The sequence below is a fragment of the Anas acuta genome, chromosome 14 (genome assembly GCF_963932015.1).
Source record: "Anas acuta chromosome 14, bAnaAcu1.1, whole genome shotgun sequence".
NCBI classification, from domain to species: Eukaryota; Metazoa; Chordata; class Aves; order Anseriformes; family Anatidae; genus Anas; species Anas acuta.
This window is the reverse complement of record NC_088992.1, coordinates 7,526,192-7,552,062: the sequence shown is the minus strand read 5'-3', so window position 1 is coordinate 7,552,062 and position 25,871 is coordinate 7,526,192. Positions and strand designations below refer to the sequence as shown.

Sequence of the window (25,871 nt, the reverse complement as noted above, 5' to 3'; positions counted from 1 at the left end):
GGAGGTACGATCAAACTCTCAGCTGGTCTAAGTCAGTCTGGAGCTTTTGAAGTTAATGACTACAGAGCAATTTTTATCTTTTCGAATCCATACCTTGCATATTTGCAATCAATTCAACAAAGAGATGTGACAACAGTTCTTCAGCAATAACCATTTTTCAGTGAGCGTTATAATTACACCCAGACAATTATCCCAGTGCCAGAGACTGATGGGAAGTGTGCTTTCCCCTTTCTATTTTACTGTGGAAGGACAACAAAAAGTAGTTAAAGTATATATTAATGGTTCTTCAAATAATATACTTGATTACATCTCCTACAGAATATTCTCCTTCATGTTTTTGTAATGAATCTGACCATGAAAAACAAATTTACTTCTGCAGTTTGTATCATTATAAACGCAACTCATTTGATGTGGAAAACCTACAGTTTAATTGCTTGATTTAGATTTGGCTGGTAAAATGCATACTGAAACATTACTCTTAATTATGTTAATTTATAACTGAAAAGCTAAATTTACAAAGGCAATAACATTAATTATTTACTTGCCCATTAAAGCTGAATATTTATTACCAAGCTAATTGGCTTCATAACTCTGCCAAAAAAAATTAAAAACGAGTTTATGAACTGATTTATACGGGAATGATACTGCCATATCTCAGCAGGTTGCGTGTATTTAATGGATTGTATTGATATACATTCATTTATAGTCTGTTACACATATTATTTTTAAAAGACTTTTTTCTTGATAAAGATGCCAGTTCTGACTCAGAGCAAGATCTTTCATTACTCTGTACTCAAAATCCTATATGCAATGTGATAGACTTCCACTGGTCTGTAATAATTTATGAAGATTGCATCTTGCCTAGTCGTTTCAATGCTCACCGAATGTAGGAATACATTGGGTTAAATCAACCAAAAAGGGAAACAATAACTCAAATAATCCATCCCACAGCATGAATCCCAAATAATCCATCCCATGAATAGCAGGACTATTAAGAAGCAATACCTAGTAGTGAGGAGTCTCCATCTTCACTAACAAATTTAGCTTCATTTCTACATACAAGGCAACTAATATATTCAATGTTTAGTTATGCATGTATCCCAAAATAATATAATTAGGTTACTAATGCTTACAGAACAATTAGAGTGTTACCTTAATGCATGATGAAAGGCTAATTTTGATTGCTGTCTAGATGGAAATTTTAATTCCATTTGGCAATGTCTTTCCACTCTGGCACAAAGCAGATACCTCTTCTTTCCTTAAACATGTGGCTTTCCCAGAGGGTGACTGGATTACTAAAAAGGTATGGTGGCACAGCCATCATCACGAGACAACAGACTGCTGAGCTCCTCAGTTGTGCTCATGCTTCTGTGGACATTCTCTGACTGAGGCCTACTAATAATTGGTCTGCAGAGTGCATAAACAAACTGAATAAAAGAGACAACTCTGAGACAGTGTTCACAGAGACAGTGACTACTGTAGTCAATATTTGTTTACGTGGGCGTCCTCAAAATGGGATGATTAATTCTAAATTACAATCTAAAATTCCAACAGAGGTGTAATTGCGCTGTGAAGGACGCACAGAAGTGTCCCAGAAAGAAAGGCAATGGGTCAATGGATTTAGCATGCAATCCATCTTACATGAGATGGAATGGGTCAAACCATGGCTGAAAACATTACTGCCCTTAATTTCTTCCTGCAATTCCTCTGCAGCTGCCTGCAGCCCAGGGGTAGAGCCAGCAGCAGGAAACACGGGGGCCTCGGCCTCAGGGAACAATCAGCAGGCTTAAGCTGTCAATGTCTCATACAGAGAGGCTGGAATCAGGAGTTACGCTTGGTTTTTGATAATAAAACTGATAAAACAAAACAAAACAAATGAAAACAAAACCAAAACAAAAAACACCCTTAACTGAAAATTTGGGAGTTCTTTATCCAGGCATTAGTTTGCATCACAATAAAACCGATCACAGCAAGGATCATCCAACGTTTGCCTTTTGTCAAATCACACAGAACATTGCCTGGACACCACCAGAGCACACATGCAAGTGTATCTCAGTGACATTTTTTTCTAAACATAAAAGAAACACAACTCAGTACAGCAGTGCACTGAGTGGGTACAAGACAGCTCCTTCACAGAAGTGGTAAGAACCTGCAAGATACAGAAGAACTTGTTAACTCCAAAATCCAACCTGTGACCTTCAAGAGACATTTTTTGACAATTTAATTCAATATCCCCCCAAAAAAATGAAGTGGTGGTATTTCAGGTGAACATGTTACACCGATTGGAACCAGAAGGATTCCCCGCTCACATCCCAAAGCCGTGCTGTGTGACAGGCTGCTGCTGTCAGCCCTGTACCAACGAGGTGGGTGCAGTGTGGGTGCAGGCCATGTTACCCTCAATCTGTGTGCACAGATCTCCATCTGGCTGCTTATGCACTTTTCCTTTATCCTCTTGCACGAGCACACACTTGGCACCCTGGTTAGTAAGGCCTGATCAAAAGGCTGCTGTCATCAACGCAAGACTCCCCATTAACTTTTGGGCGATTTCAATCAGCATTGCAGGGTTTGTCCTACTTCCCATTTGGCTCATGGCTACAACAAGCTCATGCATATTAAATAGCCGTGGAGGCAGCCCTATCTCCTGCCTTGCTATATCATTTATCTAGGAGTTTGGGTAGTGCAACCCGTTTCTCCATGGGCTTTTAGCGATAGCCTGAACAGATCGATAGGATCGTCATGGTGACATTTGCAGAGATGCAATGACTCCACTATCATAAAGCTGCTCCTCAGAAACATTTGACTTGTCTAAATTACATCAGCAGCTTCTTCCTCCTGACAGAGCACAGCCCAATGGTATGACAGCAAGGGAGCACTAAGTAGGGCAGAGTAGGGAATTAATTTTACCTATGGATATTATTTATGTATATATTCATTTTACCCATTATTTGACCTTGTGAACAGACACAGGACCCAAGGGAATGGAGTAGAGCTGTGACTGGTGGGTTCAGGCTGGGTGTTAGGAAAAGATTGTTCACTGAAAGGTGGTCGGGCACTGGCACAGGCTGCTGAGGGCAGCAGGCATGGCCCTGAGCCTGCCAGAGTTCAAGGAGCATATGGACAATGCTCTCAGACACATGGTCTGATTTTTGGGTGGTTCTGTGTGGAGCCAGGAGTTGGACACAATGATCCTTGTGAATCCCTTCCACTTCAGGATATTTTATGAACATTTGTTACTTAAAGAACATATATATAAATAGACAAAAGTCTCAGAAATATTAATTATTCAGAAAGGTATTATGAGTTAGTCAATGAAATACTCATTTTTTTTGTGTAAAGTTTCACTGAATTTTAAATTATTTTTGAACTTTTTTTTTTTTTTAAACTATAATGTAATATATTTATTAGAAAAAAAGTTTTTTCAAACTAAGACCCAAGCCTTCTGTTCAAAAGACTATGGAGGCAACTGAATTTAGCAAACACCAGAAGTCTTGTGCTTTTCCGTTTTGCTTTTAGCCCGGTGTTTACTGGCCACTAACTCACTATTAAGGTATTAATGGGCTGGCACTGACCAGTGCCAACACATCAGACTGCAAAATTCAGATCAGGTCTGGCATGAAGCAGAAAACCTCACAGATAAAGACCTGGTACGAGGCAGTCCTGGTAAACACGGATAATACTGCATGACATACAACTAGCAGAAGGAGGGTGGCGAACAGGAGATGACTGTCAAGCATGTGGTATATTTAGCAACAATCAACCAAAATGCCTTAGACATCAATTTCAAGCCACTTAATCCTCTTAATGATGTGCTATGGCATTTGTTTATGATTAGGGTCTCGCTTTGTTTTCTATAGAAGATTCCCCTCAGACACTCGCATTCAGTGTTCTTTACAAATGGTTCTGTGAATAAACTGAGCATTAGGTTAGAGTTTAGTTATCACAGTGCTAAATTATTCCAGCTGGGTCATTATTAATTCTCCTAATTTTACTATAATTCACTATCATAACAACAACGCAGCACCCTATGGATACATTTATTACAGAGCATAAATCCACTGCTCATATTAGATGCTGTAATACCTAGTCTGCAATCTTTATGCAAAAGCCTGAAAAATGTTTAAAAAGAATTGTCTTTAAGGCAACTTTTTAAAGGCATACTTCTAGATTCCCATCCTCCACCCAGCTATTACATTTCTGTATGATGTTAGGTAACTTTTCTGTATGTGATACTCTACTGCAGTACAGGCTATTGCTCAAGGCAAAACTCTTTCATAGTAAATACCCTGGGGAAAGGAATGGTGGAGAAACAGCAGAGTATACTGCTGTACACTGCAATTTTCATTAAGGGAAAAGCATTTATAAAGTAGACATTTAAAACATGTTAATGCACAGTCCCCTCCCTCTCAAGGAATTTATGCCACTGCACATATCTGCACTTAAATATTTTGTTAAAGTCAGGTGTGTAGACAGTAACAAATACTGACCAGTGAACTCCTTGCTACCCAGGAGTGTGCATCTTTGCTAAAAGCTTCTACTGATTCACTAATCAAAAAGCTTGAAAGCTACAAGTTTGAGCTCAACTTTCATGAGAAAACAGTGCTTAAGAGGGTATCAGACACCTACCTAAAGACAAAGTGCTTCTGCTTTCCTCTGTTTTGGATGAGTCACCCAATCACAGAAGGAAATTTCATTTGTTTTGACTTAATAAAGCATGTTAGATATTATTCACTGCTCATGGGTAGCTGCAAGTTCGATAATTTTTTCTGTATCTTTTTAGGTATTTACAAGCCTCTGTTTCCTTCGCACCGTCCTCTGCGATGACAGGTACTATGTTTGCCTTCCTCTAGACTTCTGACAATTGCCCTGTTCTCTGTAAGCTTCTGAGAGTCATCGTAAATAATTCTGTGGGTACATTTCAGAAGGCCACGCTGACCCAAATATATCACACTTATCTAAATACTCCTTATCTTGTTCTTGCTTTTGCTCATAACCCCTTGTTACAGGGAACATTCTTATAGCTCTGACACAGTTATTAACCTTTCTGTGAAGAGCAGTGCAAAATAATGGCATTTGGTATTTCTGCCTTCTCTGTCTAGTCCATTATTTGCTTCCCTTTCTTACTGATGGACTTTTGCTTTCCTCTTACTTCCAGTGCTTTTGTAAATCATTTCATAACCCTTTATAGCTATAGATGACTTTGCCTCTCAGTCCTTCTGATTTTAGCCTATGTAGTAGCACAATTGCTGTTCTCAGTTATACGTCTTTTGCTTGCCAGTTTTGTACAATTTCACATTAGTGGAAATATCTTTGTGCAGCCTTTCCAGTTCCTTATGACTTTTAAGTTACAGACTGATTTAGGTTGAGATGTATGGACTTCAGAAGGGGCTTGGCTACAAACTTTGGATTCAGAGGAACTCTGGAAGCCATAATATGCCTTTTGTATGCACTGCTCCAACACAGACATGTTGTACTGTGCCAACATCTGCCTTCCCACAAAGTGCTGCACAGCTGAACTGAACAGCACAAAGGGAAAGGCTGAACAAAAAAAAAAAAATTCATTTTTTCAATCCTTCCCCTCCTCTTCTCCATGTGCAGTGATTCAAGCAAACATCCACATTTCCATCCAATGAACCACTGTGCAAATAACCAGAGGAGAGGATGCAGGTTTCCTAGCCCCACAGTCCCCATGTGCCTGACCCAACCAGGAGCCTACCGCATACACACTGCTGAAGACTAGCCTTAAACAGACCAGCTTTAGCTAACTTTAGGATGAATCTCAAGAACCTATATGAGTTTGGCAGGAGCTTGCCAGCTTCCTTAGTCATGATTAAGTGCATTTTCTCAAACAACCTCTGCAATCTCCTTCACAAAACAAAAACAACAAAAAAAAACATTAACAAAAATAGTCCAAAAATAACTGAATAACTGCTTTCTCTTATTGGACTGCAGTCACTTAACAGGGCCAAGAGCTAGCAATTTATTTTATGTTCAGCTAAACTGATTGAAATATTGTATCTTACATCATTTTTTTTGAGTAGCAAAGCTTTGGCTTTAGATTTTGAATGGGATTTTGTGGAAATGTATATCAGATATTAAATAAAAGAAATTTGGGAAGTGGACTGTGCACAGCTATGAAATATATATGTGTGAGTTAAAGTACAATTGGGTAAAAGGTTTGAATGTTCTCCATTGGACTTTTTTTTTTCCACTTCCTTTTTCCTCCAAGGAAGGCATTAAGAAAATAGGTCACAAACTTGCAAGGCACAGGGGAAAAAAAAAAATCACATTTCATACCTTTGCTTTGCAACTCCCTCAAGTTATCTAGTCTTTGCGAAGAACCCCTTCCCCTCCTCTCCCCCCCCCCCAGTGCCTCAGCTCTACAGGAAAAGTAAAAAAATTTGTGCAAAGGCATCCTCATATATGAAAAGTGAGGGGTTTTCCCTCTTCTAACATTTAGCATCTGAAACTAAGTTCCAACAAACTGAAAAGCACAGCTCCAAACAAAACTAAAAATCCTTTTTCTAACTCATTACCCTCTGCTTAAAGCCAACCTGCTCTGATACTTCAAGTTATAAATTATAAGACATATCCCGTATTTCTGGCCTATACCTTATCTATGTCCCAAACTGTCTTCCCATAGATTAGTGTAATTTATTGTCCCTCTTGAAAACAAGACCCTTGTAAAAACTTCCCAAACCAATTCCAGCCAAGCTGACGCCTGCCCTCCTCATCCACTCTCTTCACAGTTTCTCTCTTGAATATTCTGGTGGCATCATTTTTTCTTCAATACCTTCTGGATTTTGTACACCTTGGTCACAACCCCTCTTAATCTCCTCTATTCTAATGCATATAAACATAATTTTCTTAACCTCTCCTCATGGTTTATAACCCCTGAGGCCCTTTATCATCCTTGTTAAGGCTGTATCCATAATTAGGGTGTCAGGAAGGATCAAAAGGAGATAACAAAAAAGTGCCTACTTAATACAAATTGTTGCATGAATAACCAACAACTCCCTCCCTCCTAAACCCTTCCCATTCTGCAGCGAGCAAAGGGGGTGAACCTGAGCGCTGGGTGTCATGGGGCAAGTCTGCTGCTGCTCTCTGCACTAAGTGATTTAGCCAGGATGGCCTTTGAAGGTGCAGGGTGCCTCGCTCCTCCCAGGTGCATACTGCAGTATTTACCTACCTGATACTTGTGCTAACTCATTACAGCTCCACATAGACACGTGCGTTTATATTCTCCACGGATAACTGAAAATTCACACCTGCCCATATTATGTTTTGGACAAACTGCCCTCCATCTGTCCATGAACAGGTACACACACAGCCTCTGATATGAGCAGATGGCAGACAGTTCCCTGCATGGATACACAGGTGGGTGTGCGCATACACCTAAGGACATGTTTAATATTCCTATTACCAGGGAAAAGTTAAAAACTGACCTAAATCACCTTTTATTACAGATTTGCTGATGAAGATAATGCACTGGCTGGCCTTTAGTGCTGGCTCTGGCCAGCATTTGTTTGTTGTATAGATTCCTGAATCCTTCCCTGGTAAGCAGTGTAGAGGCCTCCAAGAGAAGTCACAAAAATGCCCAGGGCATGGAAGATAAACACCTTGCAGGGGATATCACTGTGTCCTTACGGATTACGCTATGTGATATTTGGAATTTGGAATCTGCCATAGTAGATTAGATGAGTGCTCTGTTTAGACCAAAAACCTGAATCAGACAGCGGCAAAAGCAGATGCTTCAGGGAATGGTTTGAGGAAACCCTGCAAACAGCTATAGAATGAATAACTAAACCACCTGTGCTATTTTCTTGATCTTAATAAAACAGAGTTGGCAGATAACCTGAAAAGGAAGAATTTTCACTACCCCTCTCATGCATCTCCCTTTTAGTTCTTACCATTGTACGTTGACTGGTCTCACTGCTGTCAGTTCGAACCCTTTGGACTTCAGCTTTTGTCCTTGGTGGCACCTTGTCGCAATTTGTCCCCCAGTCTCAGCAACTCAACAGCTCCTTCCACTCCCACAAAATATGAAATCACAAGCTCATGACCAATCTGCTGCTCTTTCAAGAGATTCCTTGCAAGATTTGCTCACACATTAGTGAATCACTTCCAATCTGTTTTGCATAAGCAAATTTAAGGTATTTTATTATGGAAATGTATGCCAAAATATCTTCCCACAGAACTTGATGCTGCCATGGTATGACGCAGTTACAAAGGTTCGAAACTGATGTACGCTTTACAGAACACAAGGTTTTGCCCTGTTTGACATGGGGCAATGATCTATGCAAGTATAAAAAAGTGACAATTCATTTGTTTGTCCTAGGTATGCTTTTTAACTATGGATCTGGCTCTCACAGAGGGTATAGCCAGTAGTAGCAACCTGCAGAAGGAAACGGTACTAAAACCGTAGCCCACAACAGGCTTACAACTCTATTTTTCTTTGCTGTTATTATCTATCAGAAGATTGTTACTACAAAATATTATCTGCATATTTTATCACGCCTACATTTATACCACAGGCGCAAATCAGCAGATTAAAATATCCGTGCACTCCTCCAAGAATTCCTTACTGCTTTTACAAGATCTTAACTTGGTAGTTCTTTATGTGAACCCGAACTTAGATTTTTTCTTTGGATACACATTTTTATGCTAGCATAAGAGTTGTGCTGGTTATTTTTAATTTCTATTATTCTCCTGACAAAAGCTACAGGATCTCATCCCTACTCTGCACCCTCCATCTGAGCAACAGCAGTGATAGAGCTCAGCCTAGAGAGGACTACCACTAGGCTGGAGTATATCCACCACGTTTTGGCCAAAAAACTAATCAAATAATTTCATTCTCCTCTCCTCTAGCTCCTGAACCACAAATAAGAGAAAAAATGGAGTTCACAAATGCAGGTCCTGGCTGCAAAAAGGTATTAATATACCCAGTAATGATCAACACATGTTCTAATACTTTCCTTTAGGACATAACTGTTTAGAGTAGAGCCTACATAATGGTTTAACTGGGCAAACACATAACTGTGAAGATCTAAAAATGTTATAAAAGTCCAGTTGATGGAAGCAAATCACAAAGTACAGGCTTGTAAATGCAAAGCCATCAAAAAAAAGGGTAAGAGTTTCTTTTAGACTTTGCTGCCAGTTAAAAAGAAGAAGACAACAAAAAAACACATTTCCTTTTACTGGTGAAGGTGCTGGCTTGACAGCCCTGAAGAGTGATCTATTTATTCAAAGTAATGCTGGCAGCAATGGTACACATTTCACAAGCAGCTCTTCCAATGTGCCCAACCCGGTATCTATTTTCAGTTCCATCAGTTAGCTAAAGGTTAAAGCTATTTATTTAAACCCACACCCACATGCCATTTAAATTGACCCAAATTATTGTCTGAGTTGTAACCTCGCTGTATCAAAGTCCCCTCAGGGGCTGCTTCTTCATTTCAGGCTCAGAAAATTCCTCCCTCGCAGGATAAAAGAAGGGGAAGGAGCATCTGCAAATAGAAGTGCAGCAGGAAAATGGGTAGGAGGAGTTCATCTTCAAAGAATGCCTCTTGGTGTTGTGGATACTGAAGGAAACTTCATTTTTATTATACAAATACCCAAAGAGGTTAGCTTCAGTCAAAGAACACATTGGTAATAAAAGATCTCATTGTTACTCACATTTTAAAGATTCCTTGGAAAGAAAAACACTACTTCTGTCTGCCTTCATCCTACAGCTGGAATTAAACCCAAGCCAAAATAATGTCCAAATGGAAAAGGAAAGGTGGTCCCACAGCACCTGCCCGCTATGGAAATATTCCTTTGCAAAGAGTCCTCTCTGTGCCAGAGGACCAGGAGGACTGACGAACAGGAGCCTTTTGCAGTCATGCACCAGTTACCACGAGCAAAGTGCCATCCCAGGAGTGAAATTACTCTCTAGGCTGATAAAAGGCAAAGGGAAAGCAGCATCTGGCCTACAATATTTAGCCTTTTCTACACAGTTTAATGCTGTGTGAAGCATGGTAAAAGCAGAGCTTCCTCAGCCCTGGGAAGACAGCTGGGGATGAAACGCAGCAGGGACACCATATGATGGAAAGCTCCTAATTACAAAATCTCCGTCTTGCCTGTCAGAGCATCCGCACGGTAGTACAGCACAGCTCACGGAGGAGTCAGAGAGAAACAAGCACAGATAAGGCTTGAAATCCATCTCCTGATGCAATCCTCCCCTGAGAACAGCTGGCTCTTAGATCTAGCTCCGGCCCAGTAAAAAAATGTGGATCTCCACGAGGTCAAGATATCCCCAAAGTTCAGCATTCGTCCACTCTGGCTTCTGATGTGGAGCCATTCAAACCACCACTTACTTGGCTGAGAATTTCAGTGTCTACAGACCACAGACACCCAATTCTATCAGTGTGAGTGATAACCCCTGGACACCAAGATTCACTCACACCAGCACAAAGCAAAAAGATGGGGGGGGGAACAACAAAAAAAAAACAGCAATCCAAGAAGTCTGAATTTCATTTCATGTTTGTTAGATGCATAGGAGGAAAAGAACTTTCTCTTTCAACCTATATACAGTACCTCATTACATACTGATACTGTTAATTGCTATTCAAGTGCCCAGAGGCAAAGACACAGTGCACTTAATAAGTTAAAAACATTGTTAAATACATCAGTGTTAGAGGAGGACAAACCACACCAATACCATGAAAGCAGACCCACAGAAAACCAAGGGTTTGACTCCGTGCTGGCACTGGCATCCACAAAAGCTGATTTAAAGCCCTAATGCTACTTCAGTCACTGCTGTGACTACACTGTAAACTTACCCCCTGAGTCTCCTAATAGCACCATCTCACTGAGATCACTGCAGTGACCAAAAGGGCCATGTGTAATGAACTTCTAATTTTGGTCTTTCTTTCCTCCTGCCCTTTTCTTTTTGGTCACTGAAGCTCTGCTATATTAGTGCATCTGCTCAGAATTATAGGGTCACTGTCTGCTGAGAAGGAATTGAGCAGTGATATTTTCAGATGTACTGCCAGCAGGCTTCCGCAGTACCATGAGGGGGAGAAAAGGAAAAAAAGAAAGAAAAAAATGTGAAAGAGCTGGCTGAACTGTACAGTAAATATAATTAAGCTCCTGCTAAACCATATGACTTCTGCTCAATTTGAAACACAAATGACAAAACTGTTTCATCAGCTTTATGCTGAATAAGAAGAGGATAAAGAGCTAGATTTTTCCAATTCAGTATGAGGCAACCCCAGCTCTGCGGAATCAGCATCATCCAGGCTGTGTGTGGGTGGCACAGCTGGACGTCTAACTTTTGAGACAATGGTAGATATTTAAAGCTTTTGCTTAAAGGGCTTGAATAAGGGGTTGTAAATCGGTTAATTTTTATTTCCTATGTAGATAATGAAAAATAAATTCTCTCTCATACGTTACATAAGTTGTGGTGAAATCTGACAGGTGATGCTTTTGGAGACCGGAGTACCTAACACCACCAGGCTTTTAGTCTGTGATCATTCTGCAGTTCCAACAAGCATTTGTTTCCCTCCAGAGTAAGGTTTTCATAAACTGGGGGTCAAGTTGAAACATTAACCAGGAACTCACAGTTATCAAGTACATGTCTAGAAGAGAACCTGAAAAACCTTCTGGTCAGGAGTTTTGTTATATATGTTTCTTAATTATGCTAGGGCATTCGAACACGCAAACAACACTAACTAAAATCAGTGGTGTTGCTTTTAGAAGAATAAAGAAAAGTTGGGAAGATTTATTGATTTAAAAAAATAACAATGTACTAGTAAACAAACAAAATAAGTCAGAGAAGTATGTGGACTTTCAGTTCAAAGAAGAAAAATGGTCACAAAAATTCTCAAGTAGTAAAACAAGGATGATAAGCATTAACTCTCCACAAAATTAAATTACATTTAAAAAAAGAAAAAAAGAAAAAAGCAGGAGAAATGAGCCCTGATAGGGAAAATGACTGAATTAACATATCAAAGGAAGGAGATAGGAGAGTAATCCAGAGGGTAATACAAAGGAAAAGTTTAAGGGACACCTTGGGATAAGTTTTCTTTCAAGTACTGCACTTCCTAAAATAATAGGAGGGTTATCTAAACATGCCCATCATGCATCACAATTATTGTATGACACTTTTACTTACAGAAAGTTCATTACCTAAGTGGAGAGTAAGTGCTCCCGTGGAGGAAGACTCATTAAGAAGCTTGTGGTATGCCTGCAATTCATGTCAGGAGCACAGAACCCAAGTTTGTACAGCAGACCCTGGGTGTGCAACCAGGCTACACACGGTCCTCAAAAGGAGAGTAGCTTGGTATAATTAAAGCCTTTACTGATGGTATATTATATTAAGCTAAAATTGTTTCATTGTTCTATGTCTCATCTCTTCCCCCCACCCCCTTCATGGACTGTTCCCATCTCTGACCTCAGATGCAGCAGCTGCAGGATCACCAACAATTGACAGCTCACACACAAGTGGCGATATTTCATCCTCTATGTATGCTGGAAGAAAGGCCTTGCAGGCTATTAAAATAGCATGAACAAGCTTTGAAGACAATTAGTTAATCGTCACCTCACAATCATTTCTGTTGCATGCTGCAGGTGCAATTCCTTTGAGGGAACATTGCATTTGTCTGCCATGGAGATTTTTATGATGATGAAAATTACTATAGATGTTTAAGAAATAATTCAGTTTTGGGGAAGACTAGAAGAACTGGCACTAGCTGATGAGAAGCCAGTTTCTACAAAGCAAGAGACTACTCGTGGCTATACAAGACAGAAGGACTGCCTATGTGCTGCACCACAAAAACTGTACTGAAGAGGCTCCTCTCTCTGCCAAACTATTTTGTTACTTTTCTGATTGTGCAAGAAATGCAGTGATTGTACAGTTTGCAAGGACGTATATACTCAGTGTACCACCTGTGGGATTGCTTGGGCAAGTTCTTTAAGAAGTATAATCCTGCCTGCCTCCTTTCCTAAGACCATCCACACGTAATGACAATGCTGTATGACTTTGGCAGGTGCTTTTGGTTTTGGAGACTTAAGATCTAGAAACATTTTACCCTGTTTGATCTATTTAACTTAAAAGGAGTCAGTTTTGACTGCTACTTTCTTGTTCTCAAGCCCCTATCCTTTCCCAGCCCGGCTGCACAACCACCCTGCAGATGCAGTAGTGCAGCTGGGGGAGGGTTTGCTTGCCTGAGCAAATCACTAAGTCCAAGTGGAACAACTCAAAATGAGTGGCAGCAGATCCTCATTTCTGAACTCCATTCCCCAACACGTGTGTCAGACAACACAGATATCTCCAGATGACTGATCTACATCCAATAATCAAATACATTGCAGATAGTATCTTTAGATGAAACTCAGTCAGGAAGTTTAAATGGAAAAGTAAATCAGATAATTAAACCCCTGCCCTTAGTAATACATTTTTTAAAGTGACAAAATCTATAAAAACCTCAGGCAGAAACATAAAGTGAAGCTGAAAGAGATCCATTGAAAACCAAATTAATATTTTAATTCTGCCAACACAGAAAAAGTCTCTAAATGAGATGAAGTTCAGAATGAATACCAAGCACAGTGATTTATTGCCTTTTCTCCATAATTTAAATGACTGTTTCTTTAATGTTCGCTAAATTCCTCCCATAGAGTTTCAACCTAGGGTTCTCACACAAAAAAAAAAAAGCACTTGCAGTGCTCTTAGTAATGCTTCCGAAAAAGGAACATTCAGCTGAGAACATGCCAGTGGTTTTCCAGTAGCCATGTCAGAAGTCAACTAGGCTGAAGGACTGGAGATGGAAATAATAAAGCTTTCTTCATCTCTGTAGCTGTGCACTTATTCTCTAAGCAGTGTGAAGGTGCTTGTTTGCCATACAGTCTCTACAAATAATGTTTCAAAGAGAAAAGTGAAGGATCCTTGCATACTTGTAACTCAGCACAATGCATTCAAAGCCAGATCAGCTGTTAACGGCAATGTTTTAGCTATATATATTTTAAATTATTTCTCCAGCTTTTACATAAAAAGGTGCTTCTCTCAAACATATCCTCTCAAAAAGCAGTAAGAACTATCATCCATATCTGCCAAAGTGTTTTATAACACTATCTAATTAACTTACATAAACCTTCAAACAAGAGATGAATACCAGCGCCCAGAGCTATGTGGGTATAATACGTTATCGACTATGGCAGGAAAATGCCATTTACACTTTCACTGGGACAAAGTTATCCAGGTATGTGCATCCCTGCAGAGGGGTCCTACACTATGCTATTCACAAGTTCTCCTACATAGGGCAACATCTTTACATTTCACACTGTAAATTACGCTGTCAAATTGATTAAAAAAAAAAAAAAAAAAAGGAGAAAAAAAAAGGCTGAAAACACCTCCTGCCTCAGAATGCAACAAAAGGCCACATCGCAGAGGGGAATAGAAGATTTAGACCCCCCAACACAAGCAGAAAAAAAAATCAAGAGCATTTGTGTTGGCTGCTTGAAAGAGTCTACAACGATCAGTAAATGGGATGTTGCCAAAATTACAGATTTAATGAAGTGAAGATTAATTTTTAAATTAACTTAAATTTAATACAATTGAGTCATGTATCATGTTTATATGAATTGATCAAAAGCGCAGTTAGCAACCACATGCAGATCCATATTTAATGATGTGATTTTAATATTCAGTTGACACTTATATATTTAATAAAAGCAGTTGTATGTTATGATAATTACCATCGCACTGTCAAGCTTTTCCAACACTCCCGTCAGAAATTAAAACTTACAGATGCTACTCCTCCTATCCAATTTATACAGTTTCATATAATTACACCAGCGCATAAAGTACCCTGAATAGCAACATTTCATGACAAAGGGTAGGAGAGTCATGCTTTTAAAATAACTTGGCTGTCAGCTGTGACTTCCACATTTAGGAGGAATCAAGGGAATGCAAAACTGCAGCAGACTGGGTCTGGCCCCAGCAATCCCCAGCAACTGCAAGGCAAAACTGTTCAGTCACATTGCCTCAGAGCACCCACCATCTATTTACCATTTTCCAACACTGACATTCCTGACAGCAAATTGCAAATTAATACCAAGGGCCCAGGCCTGATACAGAAAGTACCTCGTGAAGAAAACTCCAGACATCAGCACAAGAAAAGAAGCTGGATGAAAACGACCAGGTGTGCCCAGAAGAGCAACAGGTCCCATGCAGAATAGGAAAGCCAAGAAAAACCTGACAACGGTTCTTGACTTTGACCTGGAGAAACATTTCTTTTTCACCTCAAATCTGGCAGCTCAACTAATTCTGGGTAATCTCTTGGCTGTCTTGACAAAAGCACTTTTGCCAGGCAGATGAGATTTCCAGGAGAACCAGGAGCAGATCCAAGTGCCAGCCGTCACCTTGCCAAGTGCTCCCATTAAAAAATTGGATGTTTCTAAACAAGGATAAAGGACAGGCAGAATGGAAGCTGTGCATTAGTGTGAGCAAATCAGCGATGGCCCCAAGGCACCAGAAAATATATGACCAACAAAACAGCTATTCTAGTAGGCACAGAAAGGCAACCAGAGTCTTAATAACCAGTTACAAGGTTAATTTAATTAATTAAAGCCAGACATCATATTGTACTAGTCAAAAGCCTCCATTCGCAGTATCACTTGTAGCCTGTAACACATACCTTACGATTGGGCTTATCTAAATAAAAATAAAAAAGTCGTTCTTTAAAAAAAGAAACAGATGTTTCTTGTTTTTGAAAAAGATGTTTTCCAAACATCACACTTGAAATAAAATTTACATTCATGTCCAAAAAGTCAGAACAAGATAATGAAACACACCCATACAAAGGAAAACCAATTCTGGTGACTTCCACAAGGATTTTCATCAAACAGAAGCATTTCATAGCTACAGCCTCACACCTTATGCTGCTCTACAAATAAAATAAAATAAAATAAAATAGAAAAACAAAACCTTCTGTTCCATCTGCATACCTCAGGGTCAGGCTCTCAGCCTCAGCATTTGCCACTCTAATTTTTAATTTCAGATAGAATATATTTAGAACACTACTTAATATTTCAGTACTTTCTCTTAGCCAATTTCCAGCACCCCTTTCCAGAAAGAATCAATGTTGCGGGATTCACTCTCATATGCTGATTCATGCACAACTGTATTACAGGTATATGGGAATAAAATGAACAAATTAATAACAGTCTACTCTTCCTAAAGCAGGATTTTAATTTTAGCTGTCATTGGCTCAAAAGTTATACTCAAATTAGCTTAACTTTAAGGGGCCCTGAAGGACTAGATCTCAGCTCATGTTAATTATTTCAACCCATTGAAACTAATGAATCTGTAAGGATTTCTACCAGCTAGGAGCAGCAGAAGCAGGAATGTCTTCAAGCAGAGGTTGGTTTTACGTCAGATACTCTTCTTTATTTTGGTCATTGAAATTTTCTCCTAATAATTGATTCATTTGGATGGCCACATAAACTGTTTTCCTATCTCAGGCAGATGCCAGTATTTTCCTCACCTGGATTTGAGAAGAAACACCATGGCATTATCCCAGGATTTTCTAACTAAACAGTAATCCACTTCATTTCTAACTGGCCAGCAGAAGCTCCATGGCCAGGTTAGGCCCAGACTTCATTTTCAGACTGGGAATTGTATCAAAGCTGATGTTTAAGACCTGATCTTCAGTATTAGCAATAATTGTTTAACACTGACAAAAAAAAAAAATATATATATATATATATATATACATACATACATATATGTAGGAGAGTAGGAGAAGCATCACAGCCACTGGATTTTGTGTTTGGGACGTGCTGTGCTTCACCTCTGTTGAGCAACCCTTGGTGTTTGCCTTGAAGCTATTCCTGCAACCTCACTTCTGGCAGCAGCAGCAGCAGCTATTGGTATTCTGATCAAATTCCAGCCAAAGCTACCACCATATGTTAACAAAAAATCTTGTATCAGATCCTAGGACAGCCATTTCACTACCAGCTTGTATGGCATAAAGTGAGAGCAACAGGAAATTATAGTGTGGAGAACTGAACCTAACAACTCAGTTTAAACATCACTCACTTGTACCATCTTGTTTGGGCATGGGCAAACCTTGTGCTGGACACTGCTCTCAAGAAGTACTTGTGTTGCACAGATTGATTTCTAGCATCTTTAAAGGGAAAACTCTTCCTAATTTAAGTCATTAACAACAGTTATTCAAAATTGCCACAGAAGATATATAGCACCCAACCACCTAACAAGAATAATGCAGTAGTTTGGAAATATTACAGCAATGTGTCACTTTCACTTTTGTTCTAAATAAAAAGAGGGAAATAAAAATTAAGTATCATATTAAATATAAATGCTGATAAATTCTAGATATCTGAAGGGTATCCATTTTAAGCACAGTGCATCCAGACATCTCATTAGTTTTAAAAAATTAAGTTAGCTGTGAAAGAATATTCATTTTCTTAGTGAATTTTGATCTAATCACTTTGAAGCTTTTCAAAGTTTATTAGAAACCTCTTCATGAAAAATGAATTGTAACACTGTCTTTCCGAAAGCTGGACAATAGTATCAATGACAGATCCATTAGAAAAAGAGAAAAAGAGAAAAAGAGGAGAAGTGTCACCAGCAAGATACCTTTAAGCATTTAAACTGTTGTTTTCAAGTAGGGAGAAATCCTTCCTCTACCATTGCTGCCTTGTATGAATACAGTACAGTGCAAATAAAATTAAAACGTGAATGTATTGCTAAAGTGGTAGCTGAAATCTACTACATGCATAATTTTTGCACAACAAAAAATCTATTCTCCTCAGAGCTGTTTGTTTAAAAGGACTATTTTATTTATAAACAAATATTTACACAGCATTGAACAGCACTACATTGATTTCATCGCTCAGAATATATTATAATTTAAGAAGAGAACTATTCTACCAATTTCAACAATTTTCAAGAATACGTGTTGCAAAAGTAGACTTTGCATCAGGACATAAAAGATTAAACCCCCTTCATTGGGTGTTTATATCCTACTCATGCAACACAATGGAAATCTGAAACAGTTCCATAAACGCGTGGAGTTATTCAGCCTAGAAGAACTTTACTGATATCAAAAAAATATTTATGATTACAAATATTTTCAGGACACTAAGCCAAGCAGCCTTGAATTACCTTGTATTTACCTGTGGGCAGATACTATGGATTAACTGGGATACAACTGCTTGTTATCCCAGAGCCCACACACATGCGCTTACCCCAGAGTAGCTTAGACTTAAGAGGCAAATCAATACGGCAGATCTCTAAGACATCATCCCTAAAGAATAGGAAAAGGTCTTCCTAGATTCAAGCAATATATTAAATAACATTTTCATAGCACAGATACTAATTTCTCACACAACTCATGTCTGCCAGGGATGAAAGATCCTTCTGTGGCACAAGCAACCACATTCAAGAAATCCCGCTGGGGATCAGGCAACAGCCAATATTTTTGTGCGAGATTTATTCATAACTATAAAATACCCATTTTTTCTAAACTGAAAGACAACACAAGGAAATACTGGATTTTTTAGCCCATGTTGCTTTCCCTTTCCTAAATTATAATACATAAATTATAATATTATTATGTATATATGCATATTTAAAGTAAAATGTAACTTTTTTTTTTTCAGTCAACCAAATTTCTAACCTACATTTACAAAATAGCCTTAAAATATCATGGAGAAAAAACATATATAGAAATATTGGTGGCAGGAGGTAAAGGGAAAAAGAGTCTCTTTTCAAATATAACTTAACAATAATATAACAATCTGGGCTTACATTTAGGCAAACAAACTTACATTTGAGACACCCCATTCAAATACTCCTAGCCTACAGGTGACATCCATCTATTGATGTTAGGGGACCATATAGAAGCCATCATTAGACAGGATTAAGGGTGGTTATCTTTATGGTTATTTTAATCGTTTTCATTCACTTAAAGGAGAAACAATAAGAAAAAAAAAAAAGAAAAAAAAAAAAAGGAAAAATGGAAGAAGAATGAAAGGGAAAAAAAATGAAAAAAAAAAAAAAAAAAAAAAAAAAGAAACTCGACAGCCCAGGGGGTATTCTCACAAAAATAAACATCCCCCATGTACCAGAACAGTGCTGGAGGCATTTCCACAGGAAAGCAGCCGTGTGAAACAGCTCTGCCCTGGATCACACCACTGCCCTGGGAGGCTGCAAAGAGGCGAGGAATTCAAACGTGAATGAAGTGTTTTCCTTGCACTGCCCAGTGTAACTTCTCAGCACACCTGGCTGGCGTTACAAAATTGTCTGCTTCAGCACAACACTTGCCAGAAATTATTAACACTCAGATTTCTCATGGAGAAAGATTGGCTCCTCTGCACCACTGAGATTGCCGGTGTAGGTATAACTGACTGCCCAGGACAGTCTGCATACCTCAGTGCTTTATTTTATTCTGAGATAAAGAAACAGGGTAGAGTTTAAGAAGCTGTTTCCTTCTGTTTCAGTTGTCTTGTGCAGGAACAGTTTAGGCAGGAAAGAGGGGCAGCAATTTTGTCTTGGTTGCGTAGATACAAACTTCTTACACACAAATTTCAGCTCGCTACAAAAGCCACCTTCCACCTCCTGCTCCAGGCACATCACAACCTCCCTATTTTGGGGTATTATTGGCCCCAGTCCTGTAGCACTGATAAGCACCTCATCATCTTTAACAGATTTTTTTTTTTTTCCTCACAAATCCCTTGAAGAAAAGAATCAGCTATTTCATCTTTAAGGATAGATTTTGTGTGTCACATTTTCTCAGGCATTTAGCCCATGTCATACAGAAATGCTGGGCAGTGCTAAGGGGAACAAATGAGGACTGGTATCGACCCCACAAAGAGACATGGCTGTGTTCCCTCACCAGCCACTCTGCCCTCATCAAGAATAAGCTGCCCTTTCCCTTAACTCCTTCTGCAGCTTTTCAGCATCCTTCAGTATCATCAAAAATACTAGATATTCTCTACCTGCATCTCATTAAGCACTTGAGAGCTTAATTGCAGTGAAATTCTGAAAATAACAGATTCAGAACAGCCTGTATGCAATCGGTACCTCAGTCCACAGCCTGAAATCATGGATGCTGTTTGCCTTAGCCCTATAACCAACCAGTAAAGCAGAATTAAATGGCAGATCTTCAGCCAATTCATCAGCCAGCCCGAAGGATGAGAATCCAACAATCACCATGTTCCTCACCCTGCCCAGGATGGGTGCACAGGGGAGGGACAGTCTTCCCCTCAGAAGAAAGTTAATTCCCCTGCTTCAGCTGCAAGTTTCAGTGCTAACAGCAGCATGTTTCATTTGTCCCCAACAAAAGAACTACTGTTAACAGTTTTGTCAGTACTTAACTACTGTTCTTATAGAAAACACTATTATTCAAATCAAGTAATTTTATTACTCAAGTGAATACATATTTAAAAAAAAAAAAGTCTTCTACTGAAAATATACTCTTTTTTTCCTACCAAAACTCTCACCACTATTGTCCTCCAGATAAATGCTGTTGCACAGATCTTTCAGAAGAGGATATGAAATCTATTCAGAGCCTTTAGAGACTATCACGTTAATTTGGCTGCCACTCATTTGCCCTCAGGGCTGAATTCAGCTAAAAAAAATAAAGATGTATTTCAAACTGCTTAAAGCTGCAGAAGTAGATGCCTCTCAAATCCCTGGTGGGAACTGGGGGTTTCACTTTGCTTTAGCTCATTCCAGTTACAATAACAAACCTCAACCTCCTTTGCTCACAGATTCAAATAATGCTTGTAATGTACCCAGACAAATGTTTAATTTACACATGTGGCTTTATCCAGTATTACACGGAGTCCACTTCTGCACCTCAGGATGCACAAAGGAGTGAAATGTGTTATACTAATTTATATAACGATTGAATACATTTATTTAAGGATTAAGTTAAGTGATTTGATACAGGGGTATATGAAAATAAAGGGAGAAGAGGAAATGCAGTTCTTTGGCAGTGTAGGAGCACAAGTACCTATATACTCTCAGCATTATGTGCTGATAGCAGCCAAGGCAGGCAGAGGCTGAACAGGAAAAAAATAAAGAAAAAGCATATTAAAGAGAAGAATGAAGACCAGAGAATACACTTAACTTTCTAGTGTGTCTACTCTAGGGTTTAGCCAACTTGGGGTAAAGTTGGAGAACAAGTAAATAAGTGTTTTGTTGATTTGGTCCTGAAGGACTGAAGAGAAAAATAACTAGTACAGATCTGGAGATGTGCCACTGCTTGTTTTGTTTCACGCCTTTGATGAGAAACTGAAAACAAGCAATGCTTTTTTTTTTTTTTCCCCCAAATTTCCCCCTATTTTTAAACCAATTTTCTAATTTGTCAAAGTACTTTTAAACTAATCTTCATATTTTACAGTATAGCTTATTTTGCAGTGAAGCAGAGCAACATACAGTTTTGTATCCCCTGGGAGAAGCAGCCGTGGGCTGAAAAGCACTCCTCAGTTTTGTGCATTTCTGCACCACTCCTCTCTATCACTGCCCCATTCCCCAGCCAGTCTCCTGCCAACATCTCAGTGGATACTGGAACAACAACTTGCTGTCAAAGCTACCTTGAAACAGTACCTCTAAACATCCATAGCATGTTTGTATAGTTTGCTCTGAAAGAAAATGTTGAGAATTACAGCTCCCAGCTATGCCATTATGCCACCAAAACAACAAAAGGAACAATGAGAAACAGTACTTTGAAGAAAATTGGGAATAGACATGATACAATAAGTACCCTCTATTATTTGAATTGCAGCAAGCTCATATTTCTCTACAAGTTCAAGACCTTTTTTCCTTGTTTTCACATGCATAAACCATGTTTAAATCACATGACTAACAAGATTAAATGTTAAACGATTAAATGTAGCCCAATCCTGATGTAAATTATGCATTTTGCAGGCAAACACAACTGAGCAGAGAAATTCTTAATCTATTTAATCTGCATTTTAGGGGTACAAGGCACACAGGGAACCCTGGCCTCCCCGGTTAGGGGCCTGAGGCTAAATGGAAGGGAACATTTACCAGTTTTTAATCATCATAAAATGAGGAATTTTGCACTGTCCTACTACACCACCATGAATTTAGGAACCATAGGAGGAAGCAATTTGTTCTAATCCATCTATTCAATCCCTGTGATGTATTAAAGTATCCCAAGATGTGCTTCCTGAAGACACTGAAGTCCCTGTGCTGCTTGGGAGGAAAAGATGCCTGTGTACTGACCCAGCTTCAACAGCTTAGTCTGTTAAAAAAAAAAAAAATGTGGAGTTTGTATTCATAATATCAAAATGGTTTCTTTAAAAAAGTGCTATTATTCTAGTCACATTAGGACAAAAATAGGATATTATTTCTAGCAGCCTTCGAATATGCAGAGTATCACAGATGCAAAGCATCGCATCACTGTTGGGCCACAGCACGTTACTCTGGTCAAACACTGGTAATGAGGAAGAGTAACAAAAGACCAACTGCAGTATTTCTCCCTTAGGAAAGGATAAACTTAAGCTAATTATATACTTTGTCTGGAATGAAGAGAAATTTAAAGCACGCTTGCTTCCTTATAGCTAATATTTATGTTAACACTGAAAGGAACTAAGCACTGGGACACACCGAGAACTGAAGAGCAGACCTCTGCGTACCTTTTGATGGATTGCAGCAATCTGAAGCACCATAAACAAAAGATGTGGATTCTACCAGTTGAGACATGCTTTAAACAGGACTTCATGTTGCTTTTTATGGTATAATGTTTCATCCAATTAATCATCCTACTCTCATGCTTTTTTCCTCCTTTTTCACCCTTAGGTAGGTCACTGGATAGTGATGCTAATTTGTCAAAGTTCTCATGCAATTTTCTGCTTATTAAAAAGTGAGGAATTGCACTGCAATTTCAAAATCTATACCGCACTAGGAAACTCAAGTGCCAGGGTCTGAGTGACCTCTTCATGTTGTTAGAGGGAAAAAATCTCCTTCATTTATATTAGATATTAAAGTCTTTATCCCTTGCTGCCTCAGACACCTTGCTTTCCATGGCTGTTTTGTTTGGGCTTTTTATTTATTTATTTATTTTTAATACCTACAAGGAAGAAAAGAGGAAATAACATGCCAGGTTTGTTATTCATATCTGATTTCCTTCTGACTTCACACATTTTAATTACACAAAGATGGAATTTCAATTTTATTTTAAAATAGCATTCAAAGGCCCTCTGAAAAGAAAAAATATGTATTTAGCAGGAAAGCATGGAAATTATCATTCAAAGGCACATATCAAGGATTAGAATTAGAAAAGAAAGTGCATTTCTTTGCTGTGAAGGATTCAGCCACAAGGGAGTAGACAAAAAAGAAACTAAACAGTCTCTTCCTCCTAATATATGTTGAAAAAATAATGAAAGAATGAAAATGTGAATGCTCTATCCAATTTCATTTCCTTTTCAGTATTTTCAGCAAGCTTAAAAAGACAAACAAGAAACAAAACCCCCACCACATTCTGGCTACTCCAAGCTCCCCCACGAATACTTTTCAGTTGCTAAAAAAGATCTTAAACTCTGAGGTGTACACTGGCAGCTAAGTCAGCTGAACCACCACTCAACAACGTGCTTCAGCACTTACTAAATCTATCCATAAATCTTCACATGCTCCAAAAGAGAGGCTTCAGACAGAGGCTGCTGGCCACCAGTCCTTCAATAATTCACTGCTATAAAATCATTTTCTACCAATCGCTCTAAACACTCCCATGAAGCTGGTGGCCAGCCTGGTCTTCAAAACAGAGGGGGCAAATTCAGTGGGAGGCACAAGACCACAGACAGATCCTGAGCGTGCTACCAAAGGCAAAATGCAGCTCCTGCACCTGTCCTCTGCCCCATGTTCTGCTGCAAACCTTGGCCAGCACAGGTAGGGGTACATGAAAAAACAGACTCACCAATGCAAGATGCAAGACACACTTTGACAAAAGCGGCTTTTGAAAAGAAAACGCCTGAGGTGGGTAAAAAGCTCTTCTCTTCACACTATGTGGAAATATTTCATATACTTGAAAACAAACCCTCTAAGGGGATAAGAGTTTGCAGGGTGAACCCAGCTCTGCTCCAGGGGCTGCTCCTCTCCTCGGCATCCCAGTCACCTCCCAAACACCTCCACCTGCTGCGGCACTTTGGAAAACGCCTTCTCCTGTAAAAACCACCTGCTGTTACCTGCTGTTCACCTGCACTGTAATCTCTTTGAGACTGAACTCGCATTTAGCTGATGCATCTTGTTCTCTGCTGTTTATAGTAGGAGTCTAATGCCTCCGAGATTAAACCGTCAATCACGGATGCTTCTTAGTCTCTGTGGGAGAAGCTCTATTATGCAAGGAAATTTCTTACCCGGAAACTTTCAACAACAACATGCCATTCAGTTCCTCTTCCTGTGCCTCTGTGACTTATACAATATTAATAATAAATAATAATAAACATATTTTACTAGAAAAATAAAAGGAAGAGCTTGGATCGATGGAGGTCAGGACTTGGTATGGAGGAAAAGTGGACTGAGAAACAACTGAGTTTCACAGAATCATAGAACCACACCTGTTTTATATTTCCAGAAGAACAGAAACCCTAAAATGCAAGAGTCTAAAAATATCAAAGTATACTTCCATTGGACAGAGGGTCCTGCTCCCAGCTTGCCATGGGGAGACATCAGAAGGCAGAAATACAAATCTGCTCAAGGCAGACTGGGTTAAATGGGGCTTGCTAAGAACAGATAAGAGGGTTCTGTCAAGAAGATTGAAATAAAGCAAGTGCTGTGGATGGAAGGATGGAAGGAAGATCAGAAACCAAGTACTGAAACAGGAGGAAAATGGGAAAACCAAAACACACGATGGGCAGCTTGAAAGGCACATCCACCTGAAAGACAGCAAATGCAATGCTGCCCCTGCTCAGCCTGCTGTGGCCTCATCTCCAGTATTGTGTGCTGCTTTGGATGCTACAATCTAAAAAGGACAGAAAACTATTAGAGAGCATCCAAAGGACAGCTACAAAGATAGTGAAGGGTCTGGAGGGTGAGGAATGGCTGAGGTCCCTGGGTTTGTTCAGCCCTGAGCAGAGCAGGCTGAGGGGAGGCCTCATGGTGGCCTGCAGCCCCCTCACGAGGGGAGTGGAGGGGCAGGTGCTGAGCTCTGCTCTCTGGGGACAGCGACAGGATCTGAGGGGATCCTTATGGGTCTCTTCCAACTCTATGGTTCTATGATCCTTTTTCCTCCAGTTTTGGAAACCTTGAATTAAAGCACAACTTCACCTCTGCCCCATCAAAAGGAATCCATGGCTTCGTTCATCCAGCCCCTCTGCAGCAGTGCTGAGCCCCCAGCTCCTGCCATCTGGAGGGGGATCCCACAGGGAGCACTTTCTCAGGTGTGCTGGTACAATGTGTATTCCTGTTCTGAGGATTATTTTTTAATTAAGATTTCCTGCCCAACTGAGTGAAGGAGCTGCCCTGACGAACACAGAACAACTTAAGTTTTTTCAGAGTGCACAAGTGCATTCAGTGTCATGGTGTGCTAAATATTACAAATCTTCTGACAGTGATGGTTTATGGAGATTCTGACTTATATCTGCATCCCTTTAAAAATTATTATCCTGCAGTCATTATTAGCCTGCAGTCAGAGGAGTTTTGAATGAAGAACACAGATGTGAGCCACACCAAACTTAGAAACAACTGAGAAACGTGCTTTACATATGATCACTGTCCTTAACACAACTGAAATCCAAATCCTAATATGGTCTGAGAGGGTGAATCATAGCCTCAAGATTCTTTGTACTACCCAGAGTTTTGCCGTGCCTCTCAAGACAGAAATACTAAGTGATCCCCCAAACCAGCA

At 39.5% G+C, this 25,871-nt stretch overlaps 1 protein-coding gene across 9 annotated transcripts in view; it reads right to left on the bottom strand.

Annotated features, from left to right (window-relative positions):
* SGCD (sarcoglycan delta) overlaps positions 1–25,871 on the bottom strand; it is a 365,120-nt gene that overhangs the window by 243,762 nt on the left and 95,487 nt on the right. Inside the window, exon 1 of one of the 9 annotated variants that reach the window (XM_068698501.1) lies at positions 12,163–12,303. The exons of 7 other annotated variants lie outside the window; for them this stretch is intronic. The gene's annotated coding sequence lies outside the window, so the exon portion shown is untranslated. Of the gene's footprint in view, positions 1–12,148; positions 12,304–25,871 lie in introns of those variants that run through there. One more of the 9 variants, XM_068698504.1, reaches the window with a different exon arrangement.